Consider the following 21,657-nt stretch of genomic DNA (forward strand, 5'->3'; position numbering starts at 1 on the left):
GAATGCGAAAAGCCAGGGTACCTTTTATGTTTTACCCCCTAGCTGCGCAAATAATCTGCATATAAGAGAGGCAAGAATCCAGATCCAAATCACACCATCTTCCTCCCGCGAGTACTCATTGGAGCGCTTCTGACCGAGAATCCATTCCATCATGGACCGTCAACGCAGCTCCTCTTCTCGCGCTCCCAGCCCTCTGCCAGGAGATTGGAGGAGATGCTCTGTTCCGCACAACGAGCTGGTGAAGCTCCAAGCGGAGGGATATCTCCCTCTGGCCTTCATGGTTCCGGTTCGAGCCGGGCTGGCCACCTACAAAGGTGGGAAGCAAGCGGAGGCTACCCCAAGTCCCAACAAAGGGGAGCGGGTATGCTTCGTCCCCTATCTGATAAGGGGGCTCGGATTTCCTGTACATCCGTTCCTCCGCGGGCTCCTGGAGTTCTACGGACTCCAGCTCCATCACCTCACGCCCGCCTCTATCCTGCATATTGCAGGTTACGTAGCTCTTTGCGAGCTATTTCTGGGCGTCAAGCCCCATTTCGCGCTGTGGAAGAGGTTTTTCTGCCTTGTACCCCGCTCTCACGAGGGGTCCATATATCAAGTGGGCGACGTAGAAATATGGCGCATTGCCGGGACCGGATATCCATCCGGAACCCCTAAGAAGGCGTCCGAAGACTGGCCTTCGGAATGGTTTTACGTAGAAGACGCTCCGCTGCCGGAACCTGTTCGGATCGGCCTCCTGGAGTTCAGTAATGCTCCTTTGAAGAAACGCCTCAGCTGGCGCCCACGGAGCCCCCAGCTGGAGGAAGACATGAGCGTCCATTATTTGATGGGCCGGATAAGGTTACTGGCCCATTCCGGGTTGACCATGATTGGAGTCATGGCAACATGCATTATGCGGGGGGTGCAGCACTGCAGTACAGGGGCCACCCCATGTGGGATTTCAACGGGGAAGACGATGCCACTCGTCATGGCCGCAAAGGGCCGGATTCGGCCGAAGACCTGGTGAAGATCCTGTCCGGCCTATATAAGGGGGAGAAGGAGGATTTCCTCCAGACGAACCCGTTGAATGGGTTCTCCATGAATAATCCCCGGCCTTGGGTAAGCGAACACTCTGCGTGCCCGACCCATGCTTTAGAAGTTTAAGTCTCTTATATTGTGTTTTCGACGCAGGAGCTGCGCCGGGTCATGGAGGGCATGCTTAACCCAGCTCCGCAACCCGAGGATCCAGAGAGATCCCAGGATCCGGCCTCCGAAGAGGATCCGGACATAAAGGTGGAGCTAATCGACGGGGTGTTCCACCAGCTCAGCATGGATAATGCTTTAGTCGCCATTACGACTGACTACCCCGGACTATATCCGGCTTCCCAGGTGATTGTGACCGAAGTCCTGACACCGTTATTCCTTCCTTGCTCATTTCTGACCACCGTATACGACGGCGCTTTGCAGGAGGCGCCTTCAAGGCAGGAAGCCGAGCCCGCGGCGGCTGACCAACAGGGGTCAGTTTGGCCCAGTAGGCAGAAGAGGAGCGCGGCACGGATTGAAACGTCGCCGCAAAGGTATAGCTCATGGTCCGTTTTTTAGAGTAACGTTCCTAGGAAGCGTTTGAATACTCATAACTTTTGTAGGAGAAAAAGCGCCTGCCGGACTGCGGGCGTAGAGGTTGCCAATCCAACCTCTACTAGCCAGGCTCTAGCACCTGGTCTAGAGGGGGAGGCGAGCGCAAGGCGCGAGCCGGACACTCCTCCAACGGAGGATGCCGACAGACTGTACGCCACCAAGTCTGAGGTGGAGAGCGCCATGAACCACAGGCGCCGCCGGACAGTATTTCGTGACGCGTGCTTCTCCCCTGAGGCGTTAAATGCCTTTAACGCGGGGAACGCGCACCTCCGTGCTGCTCAAGATGGTTTTACCAGAGCCACGGAGCAGTATGTGAAAGACATACGGGTAAGAGAATTTAATAGTTGTATATGCCAGTAGCCTCCGAGACTTAAAGTAGTTATATTAACTGATTTAAGGATCATTTGAAACGCAGGATCTTATAGAGAAGAATATCCAACTGTCTCAGGAGCTGCAAGAGTGCAAGGCCCAACTTGAGGCCGCACTTGCTTCCATCGGAGGAAACACAGAGACCCCTCCTGGTAACACATTATTTTAAAAATATAAGCGGTGTGCGGCGTGTGCGCAAGTCTAATAATGACATTGCAGGTGCTGCCGGACAAGATCCGGACAGGCAAGGACTACTGCGCCAGCTGAAGGCCGGCGAGAGGGTGCTGAATAAAGTGCAGCAGGAAAGGAACAAGCTCCAGGATGCCCACACCCAGCTCGGAGAAGAGCTGAAAGGTGTTCGGGCCGAGCTGTCTGGCTCCGTTAAGGAGAATTAGCGACTTCGTCGCGGCATCTATAGTAAGTGCTTGAGCGAACTCCTTTGAAAAGAAGAGTTTGGCGAGGAAGTCAATTGGCAAAATGTGTCTGTAGGTATACTCATAGGTCGCCCTGCAGAGGAGATGCCCGTATCGACGGGTGATCAACTTCCCGAGCTGTTGCAGCTGCTCGAGCGAGTTCGGCAGGCAATGAGCGGCGTCGTCCAGACTTTATGGCCAGCTCTCTCCCTGCCCGAGGGCCTTGGGGAGCTTGCGGAGAAGCTTCAGGGAGTGCGGCAGCACTTCCATTTATGTAAGATTTCGGCCTGCCGCCAAGGTGCCAGGGAGGCCTGGGCCATCGTGAAGACGCGGTACAAGAAGGCCGACCCCAACCATATGGCCGAGGTCGGACCTATGGGGCCCGACGGGAAGGAGATCCCTGTGAGTTTAGTATCCGGCCAAGTAGAGTTGGCCGCTAAATTTTCCCAACAGGACTGTAAATTGGACAGCCTGTTAGACGGGATTGAGGAGGAATACAGTCAGTCAATTTGACAATGTATTTTAAAATGACATGTAAAATGCCTTCTACCCGGATTGTAGATCGTTTGTCTTTGCCAACCTTTTCGCTTCAACCTCGGGACCCTAGAGTCCGGAGTGTGTCCGAATACCTTCTCGGTTAAAAAACAACCGGGGCATGCATGGAGACTAGGCGTAGGGGTCATTAGTGCTTTATCAGACAAGTGCCCAACTTGTTATGTTATATTACATGGTTAGTAAGAAACATCTTCCAGGGAGAATAGTTCCGTTAAGGGTTCCTTTCCCTGGGAGGCATGCCCTAAAGTGCATGTCCGGACTGCGAAAAGAGCAGAAAAACATCTGGGGGCAGATAAATAAGTAGGTAAAAAATCATCTTTCAAGTCACCGACCGAATATTCCCTTAAGAACGCTAGCTTTCGGCTTCACCCAGTCTGAGGTACACATCCGGCTGACTCGGCAGTAACAATCGCAGAGGTGCTCCCTTTACCTCCTAGCCGAACAATCGGGAACATAGGGGTAAGCACAGGAGCCAGGCAACCCAGCTTGGCCAAAACTTAAGTCATATCGATGCATATAATGGTGAATAAAAGGTACATGTCGAAGCTTGACACATGTGCTGGGCATGAAGCCCTTATAATTAAGCTTCTGGTAAAGAAGCCCCCAGGTTTAATGAGTGCGGAAGGCACGTCAAGTGTGTCCGAACAATGCGCGAGTAGGCCCTTAAGGGCTTTTTAGGAAAAGGGTTGAGAGAAGAAAGAGAAACAAAAGACAGCTGAAGTGTAAAAATTTGGACGGGGGAAGGGTACGAACTCTTAGTCCGGCGCTAGGCATAGAATCTTCGGAGGCGGGCTGCGTTCCATGGGTTCGGCTCGAGTCGGTTGTCCGACGCATTTCGTAGACGGTACGCTCCGCTGGTCAGGACTTGATCGATAATGAAGGGGCCCTCCCATTTGGGCTTGAGCTTGTCCTTTTTCTTGTCCGGCATGCGTAGAACTAGTTCGCCAACGTTGTAAGCCTTGGCCCGTACTTCTCTGCTTTGATATCTTCGAGCCTACTGCTGATAGAATGCGGAACGAGCCTTGGCGACGTCGCGTTCTTCCTCCAATGCGTCCAAGCTGTCCTGCCGATCCAACTCGGCTTCTCTTTCTTCGTACATGCGCACTCGAGGTGAGCCATGAATGATGTCGCAGGGCGGAACTGCCTCTGCGCCGTATACCATAAAAAATGGTGTGAATCCGGTAGTACAGTTGGGCGTTGTCCGCAGCCCCCAGAGTACGGAGTCTAGCTCCTCTACCCAGTGCGTGTCCAATTTCGTAAGTGACCGCACTAGTCTGGGTTTGATGCCGCTCATTATTAGACCATTTGCTCGTTCCAATTGACCGTTGGTTTGAGGATGATAGACTGAAGCGTAGTCGAGCTTAATGCCCATATTTTTGCACCATGATTTAACCTCGTCGGCCGTGAAGTTCGTGCCGTTATCGGTGATGTTGCTGTGGGGGACACCATAACGGTGTACTACCCCAGAGATAAAGTCTATCACTGGTCCGGACTCTGCCGTTTTGACTGGTTTGGCCTCTATCCATTTGGTGAATTTGTCCACCATGACCAATAGGTACCTTTGCTTGTGGGTTCCTCCTTTAAGGGGTCCAACCATGTCAAGCCCCCAGACCGCAAACGGCCAGGTAATGGGTATAGTTTTGAGGGCGGTTGGTGGCATATGTCTCTGATTAGCAAAGAGCTGACAACCGACGCATCTTTGGACTTAGTCCTGAGCATCTGCCCGGGCCGTCGGCCAATAAAATCCTGTACGGAATGCCTTTCCTACAAGGGCCCGAGCTGCGGCGTGGTGTTCGCCTAGTCCGACATGAATTTCAGCCAGAAGGTTTCGCCCTTCCTCTTCAGAGATACACCTTTGAAGGACTCCGGTTGTACTGGTCTTATAAAGTTCTCCCTCATGGACCTTGTAGGCTTTAGATCGCCGGACAATGCAGCGGGCCTCATTTTGGTCTTCGGGAAGTTCCTGCCTAAGCAAGTAGGCTAAGAATGGTTCTGTCCACGGGGCGATTACTGCCATTATGTCGTGGGCTGAAGGTGTTATTTCATCGGCTGAATCGCCGTTATGTCAGATTGCTCTGCGTCGGTTGGTGCGGCTGTTTCCGGTTTGTTATTTCCGGACTCCTCTTTCCATAGTACGGATGGCTTAAAGAGCCGTTCCAGGAAGATGTTTGGAGGGACAGCGTCACGTTTTGCGCCGATGCGTGCCAGTACGTCGGCTGCTTGGTTATTATCCCGGGCTACGTGATGGAATTCAAGTCCTTCAAACCGAGCCGACATTTTTAGGACATCGTTGCGATATGCTGCCATTTTCGGATCCTTGGCGTCAAAGTCTCCATTTATTTGGGATATTGCAAGGTTTGAATCCCTGCGCACCTCTAGGCGTTGAATGCCCATGGAGATTGCCATCCGGAGACCATGTAAAAGGGCCTCGTATTCGGCTGCGTTGTTGGAGTCCGTGTACATTATCTGAAGTACGTATTGGATTGTGTCCCTGGTTGGGGACGTCAATACGACGCCAGCCCCCAATCCGGTCAACATTTTAGAGCCCTCGAAGTGCATAATCCAATTGGAGTATGCGCCGTACTCTTTAGGGAGTTCGGTTCGGTCCATTCAGCGACAAAGTCAGCCAAAACTTGTGACTTTATAGCTCACCGAGGTTTGTAAGTTATATCGAATGGTAAGAGCTCAATGGCCCATTTTGCAATCCTGCCCATCGCGTCGCGGTTGTTTATAATGTCGTTGAGGGGTACTTCGGAGGCCACTGTTATCGAACACTCTTGAAAGTAGTGTCGGAGCTTCCTGGATGCCATGAACACCGCATACGCTATCTTTTGATAGTGCGGGTAACGGGACTTGCTGGGGGTTAACACAGTGGATACGTAGTACACTGGTTTTTGAAGAGGGAACTTATGCCCTTCTGTCTCTCGTTCGACGACGAGTACCGCGCTTACAACTTGATGTGTTGCCGCGATGTATAACAACATTGGTTCGCCCAGGTTGGGCGCAGCCAGGACCGGATTCGTTGCCAATATGGCTTTTATTTCTTCGAGTCTGGCAGTGGCAGCATCCGTCCACTCGAAGTGTTCGGTGCACCTAAGGAGGCGATAGAGGGGCTCTCCTAGTCAGGAGATAAAGCGGCTTAGAGCCGCCACGCATCCAGTCAATTTTTGTATTTGTTTGAGGTCTTTTGGAATATCTAGCTGTGACAGAGCTCGGATCTTGGCTGGGTTTGCTTCAATTCCTCTGCCGGATACAATGAAGCCAAGGAGCTTTCCGGTTGGTACGCCGAAAATGCATTTTTCCGGATTCAGCTTGATGTCATATGCTCTGAGGTTGTCGAATGTGAGCCTCAAGTCGTCTACTAGAGTTTTGACGTGTTTGGTTTTGACGACTTCGTTGTCTACGTATGCCTCTACTGTTTTGCCGATCTGGGTGGCCAGACATGTTTGAATCATGCGCTGATATGTTGCGCCGGCGTTTTTAAGTCCGAAGGGCATCGTGTTGAAGCAGAATGGTCCATATGGAGTGATGAATGCCGTTGCAGCTTGGTCTGCTTCGGCCATCTTGATTTGATGGTAGCCGGAGTATGCGTCAAGGAAGCACAGTGAATCGTGTCTTGCGGTAGCGTCGATTATCTGGTCGACGCGGGGGAGGGGGAAGGGATCCTTTGGGCAGGCCTTGTTGAGGTCTTTAAAATCGACACATAGGCGCCAGGATTTGTCCTTCTTTGGTACCATTACCAGGTTTGCTAGTCAATCCGGATGTTTAATATCTCTGATGAATCCGGCTTCCAATAGTTTGGCTAGCTCTTCTCCCATTGCCTGTCTTTTTGGTTCGGAAAATCATCGAAGAGCCTGTTTGACTGGCTTGAATCCTATTAGGATATTTAGGCTGTGTTCTGCCAATCTGCGTGGGATTCCGGGCATATCCGAATGGTGCCAGGCAAAAATGTCCCAATTTTCCCGAAGGAACTCTCGCAGTGCGGCGTCTACATCAGGGTTCAACTGTGCCCCAATGGAAGCCGTCTTTGTCGGGTCCGGTGGATGGACCTGGAATTTTACTATTTCGTCCGCTGGTTTAAAGGAGGTGGACTTGGATCTCTTATCGAGTATCACATCGTCCGTATTCACAGTAGAGCGTAGCGCGGTGAGTTCTTCTGCCGCCAGGGCTTCGGATAGTGCCTCCAGGGCTAATGCGCTGTCTTGTTTTCGGCGCGGAGTGCTATGTCCGAATCACTAACGAGAGTGATTATTCCGCCGGGCCCAGGCATTTTGAGCTTCATTGTCACACCCTAGCTAGTCATGCATTAGAGTGTTGCATCATGTTTATTCTTTCATCAGAAACCTGAAATGGGGATGACAGAACCCCCAGCCCCCTCTGAAACCAATTAGGGTGAACTAAAAAACTTTTTCAATGAACCTGAAATGCCCTTCTAAAATGCCCATCATTTTTGTCTCGGTTCAGAACCTCTGCCGGAAGTGATGCACATTTTCCTAGGCCATCTTAGGGTTTTTGAATTAAATCATAAATATTTGAATTTGGGCATTTAAAATTATATAAAATATTTAAATGCTCAAATATCTCCAAACTAAAATGTTTCATGTTGGAAATAATCCAACTATGGACCAGGAGTAGTTTGGTGATTTTAGGAGTTGCCTAAGTATTTTTATTAATTCAACAAAGTTGCAGAAGTATTAAAAAAACAGAAAACAGAAAAAAAAATAGAAAAACCTTACCTGGCGCCCAGCACCCGGCCCACCTGCCGGCCCAGCCCAGCGCCGCTCCAGCGAGCTGCTTGCCGGCCAGGCAGGCAGGCAGGTGCCCGGCGGCGACCGCAGCGCGCGCCACGCAGCTGGCTGCCGCCTTGCTCCACCTCCTCGCCTCGGGGCTGGATGGATGAGCTCCACGCAGCGCCGTGAACCCGCAGGACACCTCCATTCTTCCCCAACCTCTCTCTCTCTCTCGCGCGCTCCCCCACCATGGCCGACGCCATCGCCGCCACCCCCTCGCTGTAGCCACGCCCTCCGTCGACCCCACGCCGTGCCGCCGTGTCCAGGAGCTCCGCTACCCTCCTCTCCTTCGAGCAAGCCGAGCCCCGAGTGCTCACAAGGCCCGAGCCCACTGCATCGACCTCGCCCGAACCGCCGTCGCCGGAGATACCCTTCAACGCCGTCGTCGCTCCGGTCCGTCCCCGGCCGCACCAAGGGCATCGTCGAACTCCCCGTGAGCTTAGCCATCTCTCCCTCCCTTCTTTCTTGCTCCCGAGCCGTGTAGCGACCTCCCGGAGCTCAACCGCACCCGCCGCCGCGGAGCTCATCGCCGACGTGCTCCCGGTCACCCTCCGACCACTCCACGGTGTCCATCATGCTCACCGCGTCACGTAGCACCCAACTAGCTACTCTCCGCACCTCACCGACCCCCCTAGCGACAAGTTCGACTTCGGCCGAACCCCGGTGGCCGCCAAAGTCGTCGCCGGCGCCAACTCCGGCCACCCCGACCCCAACGGACTCCACCAAGAGCTGCTGCTCGACCCCAGCTCCTCTCCGGTGGCCTCCGCGGCTCGTTTGGTTGCCGGAACGGCAAAAATCACTTTCGCCGCCACGTCGGGCTCGCCGGCGGCTAAATGCCGGTGCAGCCGACCCGGGTTTGACCACGGGTGGGCCCTGGTTGACTCTCCTGAGTCAATGACAGGTTTAGTTTAGTTTTAATTAAACTTTAACTAATCTAATCACACTGACACGCGGGACCCACTGTCAGGTTTGACCCGGACGTGTCCCGTTGACCTGCTGACGTCACACTGACGTCAGGCTGACGCAGTAATTGATTTTCTGGAATTAATCTAATATAGGAAATTCCAGAATATAGTTTAAACTTCAAAAATTCATAACTTTTATTCTGTAACTCCAAATCAGACAAATTATATATGAAAAATGATCAGAAAAATCCAATCTATCCATCTGTACTATTTTCATGCATGATTAAACAAGTTAACCTGATGTTTAATGCAGAACAAGGAAAAACACTTAAAAGGGCCATGTTTGAGTTTGAAATTTGAATCTTTGATTCAAATTGGTTCAAACCCTTCTGGTCTTAGTTGCATTAGCCCAACACACTCATATTGCCATGTTTCATGCATGCATCATATTGTTGCACATTGTTTGGTGATGGTTGTGTATCGGTGTTCTTGCGGCAGGTTCTGCCTCCGAGGAGTACCGTGATTACCCTAACGAAGAACCGTATCAGTGCATCGAACCATCAGGCAAGCAACCAACCATTTGATCATATCGATACAATCCCATGTTCTCGCTCCTGCTCTCTTTTACTGCATTAAGACAATGCATTTCAAACTGTTGTGTGCTACGGTAGTTGAACCCACTTCCTCTACATGACCTGTCATTGCCACAGTAACTAGATGAAACCCACTAGCATGTGTAGGAGTTGATTGAGCCATATGTATGTGTTGTTCCTACCTTGCTATGCCTGCTATGCTTAGAGTCGTGTCAGGTCTGGTTCATCTGGGTGATGGGCTAGAGTGAAATGATTATGTCGGTAATGAGAGTGGTGCGGTGAACACGATTTGGTAAAGGTATCGATGAGAGGCCATGTAGGAGTACATGGTGGGTTGTTTCATTGAAGCCGACCTCAAGCACTGAGATCTGTATGTGTGATTTAAGAATCAGCTACTACCATGCATTGGGCCCGAAACCAATGGACCCTCTCGGCTTCTTATTCACCCTAGTTCTCCGCCCAGGAGTTGCAAGTAGTTTCTGGTGTTTGTAGCCTACTGGAGGCCGTGGACAGCGCTGACCGTAGGGGTGGGCTGTGATGCGGTAGGTACGTGGCCGGGGATACCGGGCACCCGTTAGGTGTCACGGACCCCTGTACACATCGTTCGGGGCCGTATGGGAAACATCGGCCGGACTCCCTGCGGATGGAACCTGGATAGGCGATAAACCTGGATTGGAGACTTAGGTGGTTAGGTAGGTCGTGGCCGACACCCACGTTGGGCTTCCGCTTGAAGGTTGCCGAGTACATGTCATGTAAACGACGGTAAGTGGTGAGAGAGTGTATGAAGAAGTACACCCCTGCAGGGTTATCATGATCTATTCGAATAGCCGCGTCCGCGGTAAAGGACTACTTGGTTGCCTATACAGTTCATAGACAATTAAATGGAAACTACTAAAAGCCTCAAGATAAGTGTGAGTGCCGAGGATGGCTCTTCCGTAGGAAGACGGAGGTGGATCCTCGGTAGTGTATTGAAGTGGTGAGTAGTGGACTCGTGTGCGCAAAACCATTTCAAGTTGGAGTCTCGTAGGATAGCCTAGCCAAGAGTCAAAGCTGGCTTGCTGCAACAACTCCACCAACCCTTCTTGATAATGTGCATGTATGTAGGATCTGATGTAAGTCTTGCTGAGTACCTTTGTACTCATGTTGCTATAATTTACATTTTTACAGAAGACGCTGCAACCCCTTCTGATGGGTTCTTCGTAGACGTTGACATCAATGAGTAGGCTAAGGCCCAGGTGGTGATCCTGAGCTTGTGAAGGACCACGTAGTATAGCTAGGCTTTCCAAGCCTCTTTTATTTTGCTAGTTGTCTGTACCCAGACAAGCTACTTCCGCTGCTGGTTTGTATGACTGTATGACTTGAATGCTGGGTCGTGTGACCCGTACCTTTGTGTATGTTATGTATGGCTCTGTGAGCCTTAAATAAAGTACTTGTGTCATATAGTCATGTTGTGATGCCTTGTTGTATTTGCACATATCGAGCATATTGTGTGTATGATTGAAATGCTTGGTATGTGTGGGATCTGACTATCTAGTTGTTTATCCTTAGTAGCCTCTCTTACCGGGAAATGTCTCCTAGTGTTACCACTGAGCCATGGTAGCTTGCTACTGCTCTGGAACACTTAGGCTGGCCGGCATGTGTCCTTCTTCGTTCCTGTATCTGTCCCTTCGGGGAAATGTCACGCATTGAGTACCGGAGTCCTGTTAGCCCGCTACAGCCCGGTTTACCGGAGTCCTGCTAGCCCAGTGCTACAGCCCGGACCCACTTGCTGATGACCGACACGTTCGTTGCTGGGTCATGGATGCCTGTCCCTGTAAGTCTGTGCCACTTTGGGTTTACGACTAGCCATGTCAGCCCGGGCTCCTTATCATATGGGTACTAGCGACACTATCATATACGTGTGCCAAAAGGCGCAAACGGTCCCGGGCAAAGGTAAGGCGACACCCGTGGGAATACCGTGCGTGAGGCCGCAAAGTGATATGAGGTGTTACATGCTAGACCTATGTGGCATCGAGTCGGGGTCCTGACAGCGTTGGCATCAGAGCTGGACTGCCTGTAGGTTCTCCAAGCCAAACTGGTCGATGTTGAGTCTAGAAATTCTTTAGTTATATGTAGGGGAATTGTTTGTGGGTTGGAACGTAAGGCTCTTTTTACTCCTTTATCTTATGACATTCTGATCTGAGTCAGTCTATTCTTCCACCAGGGGTTAAGGAATTAGGATCTATTCTCTTTATCAGGATCACGTGTCACTAATCAGTAGTACCTTATAGGTTTGATGGATACAAGCCTAGTTCAGTTCTACTACCACATTATGTTGTTAGGATGGACTCAGAACTTTGATATGATGATGTTGAGTGTGTATGAAATCCTTTGTCAAATGTCTCAAAATCCTTCTTGAGCATTTACAACTGTTATGCTGCCGAAATTTTGCTGGAAATTCTAATGCCTTTGCTTTATGGTTGTGCTTTCAGATGGCCACTCGCGATCTTAATCAAGTGGTTCGCCTGACTCGATGCCTAGATGTACCCGGCCATACCGCCATGTTGGTCAGGGTAATGACTGAGGCTGGATACCGTTGGTATCCTGAGTACACGGTCGAAGAGCAATTCCGAGACTTTAATCAAAGCCAGTATCTCTGCACTGTCAGGATATTTCCATCTTATCCTGGATCCACCGAGCCCCTTCACTGCTCCTATGGACTTGGGGTTACTATTGAGATGGCTGTGCAGGACGCCGCCTACTCTATGATGACCATCATGCGAGTCAGGTCTGGCCTATTTCGGGACTCTGATTTCCGGTATATGCCAGGATCACTTCCGGGAGCACAAGGGTATCTCCAGGCTATCTATGCTGACCCCACTCAGCAGGATTCACGGACTCGCACCACTGCTGAGATGCTCGAGGATAAGGACCGTGAAAATCGGGCCTTGAGGCTAGAGCTTTTCAATACCCGTGCTGACCATTGGGCCATGTTGACTCGGTTTGCACCGGCGGTGCAAGCTGGATATTCGGATATGCGCGATCTCTATCCTGTGAGATCTGCTCTACCAGACGTGATGGGTTGGCGTGATGTAGGAGGCATCACCCCACCTCGTGGTCCCCACAGGCCACCGTCTGTTGGTCTAAGACCTCATCCTAGTCCCTATGGTCCGCAAGCTCCGCGAGATCGTCTGTTCCCGGATGATCATGTTGAGCTTCCAGGCTATGGAGGTGACTTCTACGAGAACTACTACGGATCGGTCTGAGTTAGTGGTAGTATCACTAGTTCGTACCAGCTATGTCGTCTATCGTTCTGCGTGACTCGTGGGATATGACCTAGTTTGTACCGCCTTCCGGAGGTGCAGAAAAATAATGTATAGGAGCTTGGGATGCCTCCGATGAGATGTAATCCTCTTATCACCATAATAGTACCTTGTTTGGTCTTGTACTAAACCTTGTATGGTGTGTATGACGATGGAATAAAGAAGCAGTTTCTGTATCTACCATGTCATACGGATGATCATCTTGCATTCCGAGTTACTCCTTACATTCTGTATTCTATGTCGGAATCTTATCATTCTGACTAAATCATTGTCTTGTTTACCTAGGATGGTCAACACGCGCAATAACCCTGCTCCTCAAGAGCAGGCCGAAGGCAGTGAAGTCAGGAATGCAAATCTGCCTCATCCTCCTTCCCTAGCCGAGGTTATGATGGAAGCCGAAAGAAACAAGCGGGAGACCAACCGTTTGTTGGAGCGTATTGAACAGAACACATCACACCATCAGAGGACTAACGTGGTGTCACTCAGTGATTTCATCAAGTTACATCCACCCACGTTCCACCACTCCGTCGAGCCTCTCGATGCTGATGACTGGCTTCGCAATATTTCTCACAAACTGCGCTCCGCGCTAGTAGCCGAGGCTGACAAGGTCACCTTTGCTGCATATCATCTTGAAGGCCCTGCCAGTCTCTGGTGGGAGAATTATGGAGCTATGCGCCCAGCGGGCCATGTCACTACTTGGGCTGAATTCAGCGAGGCTTTCCGTGAACATAACATTCCGGAGGGTCTCATGGACCGTAAACGTGAGGAATTTTGCAGTTTCACTCAGGGCCGACTCTCTGTGGATGCTTACAGTAGGGAGTTCGGTAACCTCGCACGATATGCCACTGAGGAAGTTTCTACCGATGCCAAGAAGCAAGCAAGGTTCCGTAAGGGGCTTAGTCCTGAGCTCCGCCGCGACCTCCGTCTGCATGAGTGCACATCTTTTCAGAAGCTTGTTAACAAGGCCATCAGTGCTGAGACTGGTCAGACTGATTATGACGCAACACGCAAGCATGGCCGTGACGTGGGTTCCTCATCCGGTGCTGGTCCTCAGAAGCGCCGCGTGTGGGTGCCCAACACTGCCCTGCCACCCAGGTTCACACCGAGGCCATCCTTCCAGGTGCCTCATCCCGTTCAACAGTCTGCACCAGCCAAGCCCTATGGTGGTCCAACCAACAGTGCTCCTCCACGTACCAGTTCCGTGACTTGTTTCAAGTGTGGGGAATCTGGCCACTATATGCGTGAGTGTCCCCAGACCAACCCCAACCAACCTGCTAAAGCTGTTGGCCATGGCAAGCCGACAGGGAAAGTGTTCCACGCCAAGCCGGCCACCGCTACACGTGGCCATGTCAACTGTATCTCTGCCGAAGAAGCTCAAGAGGATCCCAACGTCGTTCTCGGTACGCTCCTTGTTAATTGCCACCCGGCATCTGTTCTTTTCGATACAGGAGCCTCTCATTCATTTATATCCGAGAACTATGCTCATTTGCATAACACCACATTCTGTGACATGCCATCCACTATGGAAATTTCTACTCCCGGTTCTAGATGGCAAACCTCGAGGGTAAGTTATGGAAATGAAATCCAAGTCGACAGACTTGTTTTCCTTGCATCTTTGATAGCTCTCAAATCTTCGGATATTAATATCATTTTGGGTATGGACTGGATGTCAGCTCATCATGCCAAAATTGATTGCTTCTCTAGGACTGTTCAACTCACTCATCCTTCGGGGAGGATAGTCAATGTCTTGACCCGAATAGCCAAGCGACAGTTATATTCTCTTAACACCAGCCCTTTGCCCGACCTTGAGGACATTCCGGTAGTCCGTGACTTCCCGGATGTCTTCCCAGAGGAATTGCCAGGTGTTCCACCTGACAGGGATGTGGAGTTCGTAAGAGACCTCATTCCAGGAACCGTCCCGATTGCTAGAAGACCCTATAAGATGGCACCACTAGAACTAGCCGAGCTTAAGAAACAACTCGATGAGTCCTTGAAAAGGGGTTTCATCCGACCTAGTTCATCTCCGTGGGCTTGCCCCGTCCTCTTCGTCAAGAAGAAGGATGGTACGGACCGGATGGTTGTAGATTATCGACCTGTCAATTTGGTCACAATCAAGAACAAATATCCGCTCCCCAGGATCAACGACCTGTATGATCAGCTCACTGGATCCTCAGACTTCTCCAAAATGGATTTGAGGTTGGGCTACCATCAAATCAAAATCAGGAACGAGGACATTCCTAAAACGGCCTTTGTTACTCGTTATGGCCAATACGAGTACACCGTCATGTCCTTCGGTTTAACCAACGCTCCAGCCACCTTTTCTCGGTTAATGAACTCAATCTTCATGGAGTATTTGGATAAATTCGTCGTGGTTTATCTCGATGATATACTCATCTACTCCAAGAACGAGGAAGAACATGCCGAACATCTAAGGCTAGTGTTGAAGAAACTTCGAGAGCATCGTCTTTATGCCAAACTCTCTAAATGTGAATTTTGGTTGTCAGAAGTGACCTATCTGGGTCATGTACGATCTGGTAAAGGTATTGCTGTTAACCCTGAGCGAGTTCAAGCCGTCCTTAATTGGACTCCACCTGAATCGGTCAAGCAAGTTCGGAGTTTTCTGGGCTTAGCGAGCTATTGCCGTCGCTTTGTCGAAAATTTCTCCAAAGTTGCTAAACCTCTAACCGAACTCCTCAAGAAAGATAAAAAGTTCGAGTGGACTCCACAATGTGAGCACAGCTTTCAAGAATTGAAAAGATGCCTGACCTCTGCTCCCGTACTGGTACCGCCAGATTTCTCTAAGGACTTTGTTATCTACTGCGACGCCTCGCGACAAGGACTAGGTTGCATTCTCATGCAAGATCGACACGTAATTGCTTACGCTTCACGGCAATTGCACCCACATGAGGAGAATTATCCTACTCATGATCTAGAGCTTGCAGCCGTAGTCTATGCACTTAAGACCTGGCGACATTACCTCCTCGGTAATCGTTGCGAAATATTCACTGATCACCAAAGTCTGAAGTACATCTTCACCCAACCGGATTTGAATCTCAGGCAAAGACGTTGGGTTGAGTTGATCATAGATTTCGACTTAGGAATAACTTACACCCCAGGGAAAGCCAACGTCATGGCTGATGCGCTAAGTCGTAAATCTTATTGTAACAACCTGATGTTACAAAAAGTCAACCGCTTCTCCATGAGGAATTTCGGAAGCTTAACCTTCACATTGTTCCTCAAGGTTTTCTTTCCACTTTGGTGGCGAAACCTACCCTTACGGATCAGATCATCAAAGCACAGAAGGTAGATCCGGGAATTTCCCGCATCAAGAGAAACATCAAGAAAGGAGTTGCAAATTGTTTCTCCATTGATGATCAAGGGGTCGTATACTTCGGGAATCGACTAGTGGTTCCCAAGGTGCGAAACCTGAGACGATTGATCCTTAAGGAAGCTCATGAATCTCCTCTCACCATTCATCCCGGTAGTACTAAGATGTATCAGGACCTACGCCAGAGGTTCTGGTGGACTAGGATGAAAAGAGAAATTGCTCAGTACATTGCTAATTGCGACGTCCGCCGTCGTGTAAAAGCAGAGCATCAACGGCCTGCTGGCACCCTTCAACCCTTAGCTATTCCTGAATGGAAATGGGATAAAATTGGTATGGATTTCATTACCGGTTTTCCTAGGACCAAGAGAGGGAATAATGCTATCTTCGTCGTTGTCGATCGTCTTTCCAAAGTGGCCCATTTCTTACCTGTTCGTGAGAGTATAACCGCTAGTCAGTTGGCAGACTTATACATCTCCCGAATAGTGTCTCTCCATGGTGTTCCTTTGGAAATTAACTCGGATCGAGGAAGTCTTTTCACCTCTCGATTTTGGGAAAGTTTCCAAAATGCTATGGGAACCCGCCTTTCTTTTAGCACCGCTTTCCACGCTCAGACAAGTGGTCAAGTGGAACGCGTCAACCAGATTCTAGAAGACATGCTTCGAGCCTCTATTATCTCATTCGGAATGGAGTGGGAGAAATGCCTTCCATTTGCCGAATTTGCTTACAACAACAGCTATCAATCTAGCTTGGGTAAAGCCCCTTTTGAAGTTCTCTATGGACGACGGTGTCGAACACCCCTTAACTGGTCAGGAACCGGGGGAAGACAATTCTTTGGCCTGAATATGATTTAGGAAGCAGAAGAGCAAGTTCGCATCGTTCGTGAAAAGTTGAAAACAGCCCAATCTCGTCAGAAGAGTCAATATGACCGAAAACATAAGGCTATGACTTTCGAGGTTGACGAGAAGGCTTACCTTCGGGTTACCCCTCTGAAGGGAACCCGTCGTTTCGGTATCAAAGGCAAATTGGCTCCTCGTTACATTAGACCTTTTCACATTCTCGCTAAACGAGGAGAAGTTGCCTACCAGTTGGAACTACCTCCGCATCTCTCTAGAGTCCACGATGTCTTCCACGTTTCCAAACTCAGGCGTTGCTTCTAGGATCCTATCCGTGGAGTGGACCATGAAACGCTTGATCTCCAAGATAATCTTACATATCGAGAGTACCCCATTCGTATCCTCGATCAGGCCGAGCGTACCACTCGACGTCATAATATCAAGTTTCTCAAAGTTCAATGGTCGCACCATTCTGAGGATGAAGTAACTTGGGAAAGGGAGGATCGTCTTCGGCTCGAGTACCCCGCCCTCTTTCCGGAGGAACCCAAATCTCGGGACGAGATTCTTTTGAGTGGGGGTGAGTTGTCACACCCTAGCTAGTCGTGCATTAGAGTGTTGCATCATGTTTATTCTTTCATCAGAAACCTGAAATGGGGATGACAGAACCCCCAGCCCCCTCTGAAACCAATTAGGGTTTACTAAAAAACTTTTTCAATGAACCTGAAATGCCCTTCTAAAGTGCCCATCATTTTTGTCTTGGTTCAGAACCTCTGCCAGAAGTGATGCACATTTTCCTAGGTCATCTTAGGGTTTTTGAATTAAATCATGAATATTTGAATTTGGGCATTTAAAATTATATAAAATATTTAAATGCTCAAATATCTCCAAACTAAAATGTTTCATGATGGAAATAATCCAACTATGGACCAGGAGTAGTTTGGTGATTTTAGGAGTTGCCTAAGTATTTTTATTAATTCAACAAAGTTGCAGAAGTATTAAAAAAACAGAAAACAGAAAAAAATAGAAAAACCTTACCTGGCGCCCAGCACCCGGCCCACCTGCCGGCCCAGCCCAGCGCCGCTCCAGCGAGCTGCTTGCCGGCCAGGCAGGCAGACAGGTGCCCGGCGGCGACCGCAGCGCGCGCCACGCAGCTGGCTGCCGCCTTGCTCCACCTCCTCGCGTCGGGGCTGGATGGATGAGCTCCACGCAGCGCCGTGAACCCGCAGGATACCTCCATTCTTCCCCAACCTCTCTCTCTCGCGCTCCCCCGCCATGGCCGACGCCATCGCCGCCACCCCCTCGACGTAGCCACGCCCTCTGTCGACCCCACGCCGTGCCACCATGTCCAGGAGCTCCGCTACCCTCCTCTCCTTCGAGCAAGCCGAGCCCCGAGCGCTCGCAAGGCCCGAGCCCACTGCATCGACCTCGCCTGAACCGCCGTCGCCGGAGGTCCCCTTCAACGCCGTCGTCGCTCCGGTCCGTCCCCAGCCGCACCAAGGGCATCGTCAAACTCCCCGTGAGCTTAGCCATCTCTCCCTCCCTTCTTTCTTGCTCCCGAGCCGTGTAGCGACCTCCCGGAGCTCAACCGCACCCACCGCCGCGGAGCGCATCGCCGACGTGCTCCCGGTCACCCTCCGACCACTCCACGGTGTCCATCATGCTCACCGCGTCACGTAGCACCTAACTAGCTACTCTCCGCACCTCACCAACCCCCCTAGCGACAAGTTCGACTTCGGCCGAACCCCGGTGGCCGCCAAAGTCGTTGCCGGCGCCAACTCCGGCCACCCCGACCCCAACGGACTCCACCAAGAGCTGCGGCTCGACCCCAGCTCCTCTCCGGTGGCCTCCGCGGCTCGTTTGGTTGCCGGAACGGCAAAAATCACTTCCGCCGCTGCGTCGGGCTCGCCGGCGGCTAAACGCCGGTGCAGCCGACCCGGGTTTGACCACGGGTGGGCCCTGGTTGACTCTCCTGAGTCAATGACAGGTGGGGCCCAGCCCTGTTAATTAAACAGGTTTAGATTTAATTAAACTTTAACTAATCTAATCACACTGACACACGGGACCCACTGTCAGGTTTGACCCGGACGTGGACCATTGACCTGCTGACGTCACACTGACGTCAGGCTGACGCAGTAATTGATTTTCTGGAATTAATCTAATATAGGAAACTCCAGAATATAGTTTAAACTTCAAAAATTCATAACTTTTATTCTGTAACTCCAAATCAGACAAATTATATATGAAAATGATCAGAAAAATCCAATCTATCCATCTGTACTATTTTCATGCATGATTAAACAAGTTAACCTGATGTTTAATGCAGAACAAGGAAAAACACTTAAAAGGGCCATGTTTGAGTTTGAAATTTGAATCTTTGATTCAAATTGGTTCAAACCCTTCTGGTCTTAGTTGCATTAGCCCAACACACTCATATTGCCATGTTTCATGCATGCATCATATTGTTGCACATTGTTTGGTGATGGTTGTGTATCGGTGTTCTTGCGGCAGGTTCTGCCTCCGAGGAGTACCGTGATTACCCTAACGAAGAACCATATCAGTGCATCGAACCATCAGGCAAGCAACCAACCATTTGATCATATCGATACAATCCCATGTTCTCGCTCTTGCTCTCTTTTACTGCATTAAGACAATGCATTTCAAACTGTTGTGTGCTACGGTAGTTGAACCCACTTCCTCTACATGACCTGTCATTGCCACAGTAACTAGATGAAACCCACTAGCATGTGTAGGAGTTGATTGAGCCATATGTATGTGTTGTTCCTACCTTGCTATGCCTGCTATGCTTAGAGTCGTGTCAGGTCTGGTTCATCTGGGTGATGGGCTAGAGTGAAATGATTATGTCGGTAATGAGAGTGGTGCGGTGAACACGATTTGGTAAAGGTATCGATGAGAGGCCATGTAGGAGTACATGGTGGGTTGTTTCATTGAAGCCGACCTCAAGCACTGAGATCTGTATGTGTGATTTAAGAATCAGCTACTACCATGCATTGGGCCCGAAACCAATGGACCCTCTCGGCTTCTTATTCACCCTAGTTCTCCGTCCAGGAGTTGCAAGTAGTTTCTGGTGTTTGTAGCCTACTGGAGGCCGTGGACAGCGCTGACCGTAGGGGTGGGCTGTGATGCGGTAGGTACGTGGCCGGGGATACCGGGCACCCGTTAGGTGTCACGGACCCCTGTACACATCGTTCGGGGCCGTATGGGAAACATCGGCTGGACTCCCTGCGGATGGAACCTGGATAGGCGATAAACCTGGATTGGAGACTTAGGTGGTTAGGTAGGTCGTGGCCGACACCCACGTTGGGCTTCCGCTTGAAGGTTGCCGAGTACATGTCATGTAAACGACGGTAAGTGGTGAGAGAGTGTATGAAGAAGTACACCCCTGCAGGGTTATCATGATCTATTCGAATAGCCGCGTCCGCGGTAAAGGACTACTTGGTTGCCTATACAGTTCATAGACAAGTAAATGGAAACTACTAAAAGCCTCAAGATAAGTGTGAGTGCCGAGGATGGCTCTTCCGTAGGAAGACGGAGGTGGATCCTCGGTAGTGTATTGAAGTGGTGAGTAGTGGACTCGTGTGCGCAAAACCATTTCAAGTTGGAGTCTCGTAGGATAGCCTAGCCAAGAGTCAAAGCTGGCTTGCTGCAACAACTCCACCAACCCTTCTTGATAATGTGCATGTATGTAGGATCTGATGTAAGTCTTGATGAGTACCTTTGTACTCATGTTGCTATAATTTACATTTTTACAGAAGACGCTGCAACCCCTTCTGATGGGTTCTTCGTAGACGTTGACATCAATGAGTAGGCTAAGGCCCAGGTGGTGATCCTGAGCTTGTGAAGGACCACATAGTATAGCTAGGCTTTCCAAGCCTCTTTTATTTTACTAGTTGTCTGTACCCAGACAAGCTACTTCCGCTGCTGGTTTGTATGACTGTATGACTTGAATGCTGGGTCGTGTGACCCGTACCTTTGTGTATGTTATGTATGGCTCTCTGAGCCTTAAATAAAGTACTTGTGTCATAGAGTCATGTTGTGATGCCTTGTTGTATTTGCACATATCGAGCATATTGTGTGTATGATTGAAATGCTTGGTATGTGTGGGATCTGACTATCTAGTTGTTTATCCTAAGTAGCCTCTCTTACCGGGAAATGTCTCCTAGTGTTACCACTGAGCCATGGTAGCTTGCTACTGCTCTGGAACACTTAGGCTGGCCGGCATGTGTCCTTCTTCGTTCCTGTGTCTGTCCCTTCGTGGAAATGTCACGCATTGAGTACCGGAGTCCTGTTAGCCCGCTACAGCCCGGTTTACCGGAGTCCTGCTAGCCCAGTGCTACAGCCCGGACCCACTTGCTGATGACCGACACGTTCGTTGCTGGGTCATGGATGCCTGTCCCTGTAAGTCTGTGCCACTTTGGGTTTATGACTAGCCATGTCAGCCTGGGCTCCTTATCATATGGGTACTAGCGACACTATCATATACGTGTGCCAAAAGGCGCAAACGGTCCCGGGCAAAGGTAAGGTGACACCCGTGGGAATACCGTGCGTGAGGCTGCAAAGTGATATGAGGTGTTACATGCTAGACCTATGTGGCATCGAGTCGGGGTCCTGACATTCATGTACCCGTAATGGGGTACAGCTTGAAAAATTGTGAATGCCTCTCGTCCTAATATGGCGTGATATCCGTTGTTGAACGGGGCCACCTAGAACATGACTTCTTTGGATCTGTAATTGTCCCGCGAGCCGAACACCACATCGAGTGTGATGTTTCCGGTGCAGCGCGCTTCCCGGCTAGGGATTATTCCTCTGAAGGTTGTGCTGCTTCGCTCAATGCGGCTCCAGTCTATTTCCATTTTTTGGAGAGTTTCCTCGTAGATGAGGTTTAATCCGCTGCCGCCATCCATGAGGACCTTTGTAAGTCGAAAGCTGTCCACTAT

The sequence above is a fragment of the Triticum aestivum genome, chromosome 7B (genome assembly GCF_018294505.1).
Source record: "Triticum aestivum cultivar Chinese Spring chromosome 7B, IWGSC CS RefSeq v2.1, whole genome shotgun sequence".
NCBI lineage: Eukaryota > Viridiplantae > Streptophyta > Magnoliopsida > Poales > Poaceae > Triticum > Triticum aestivum.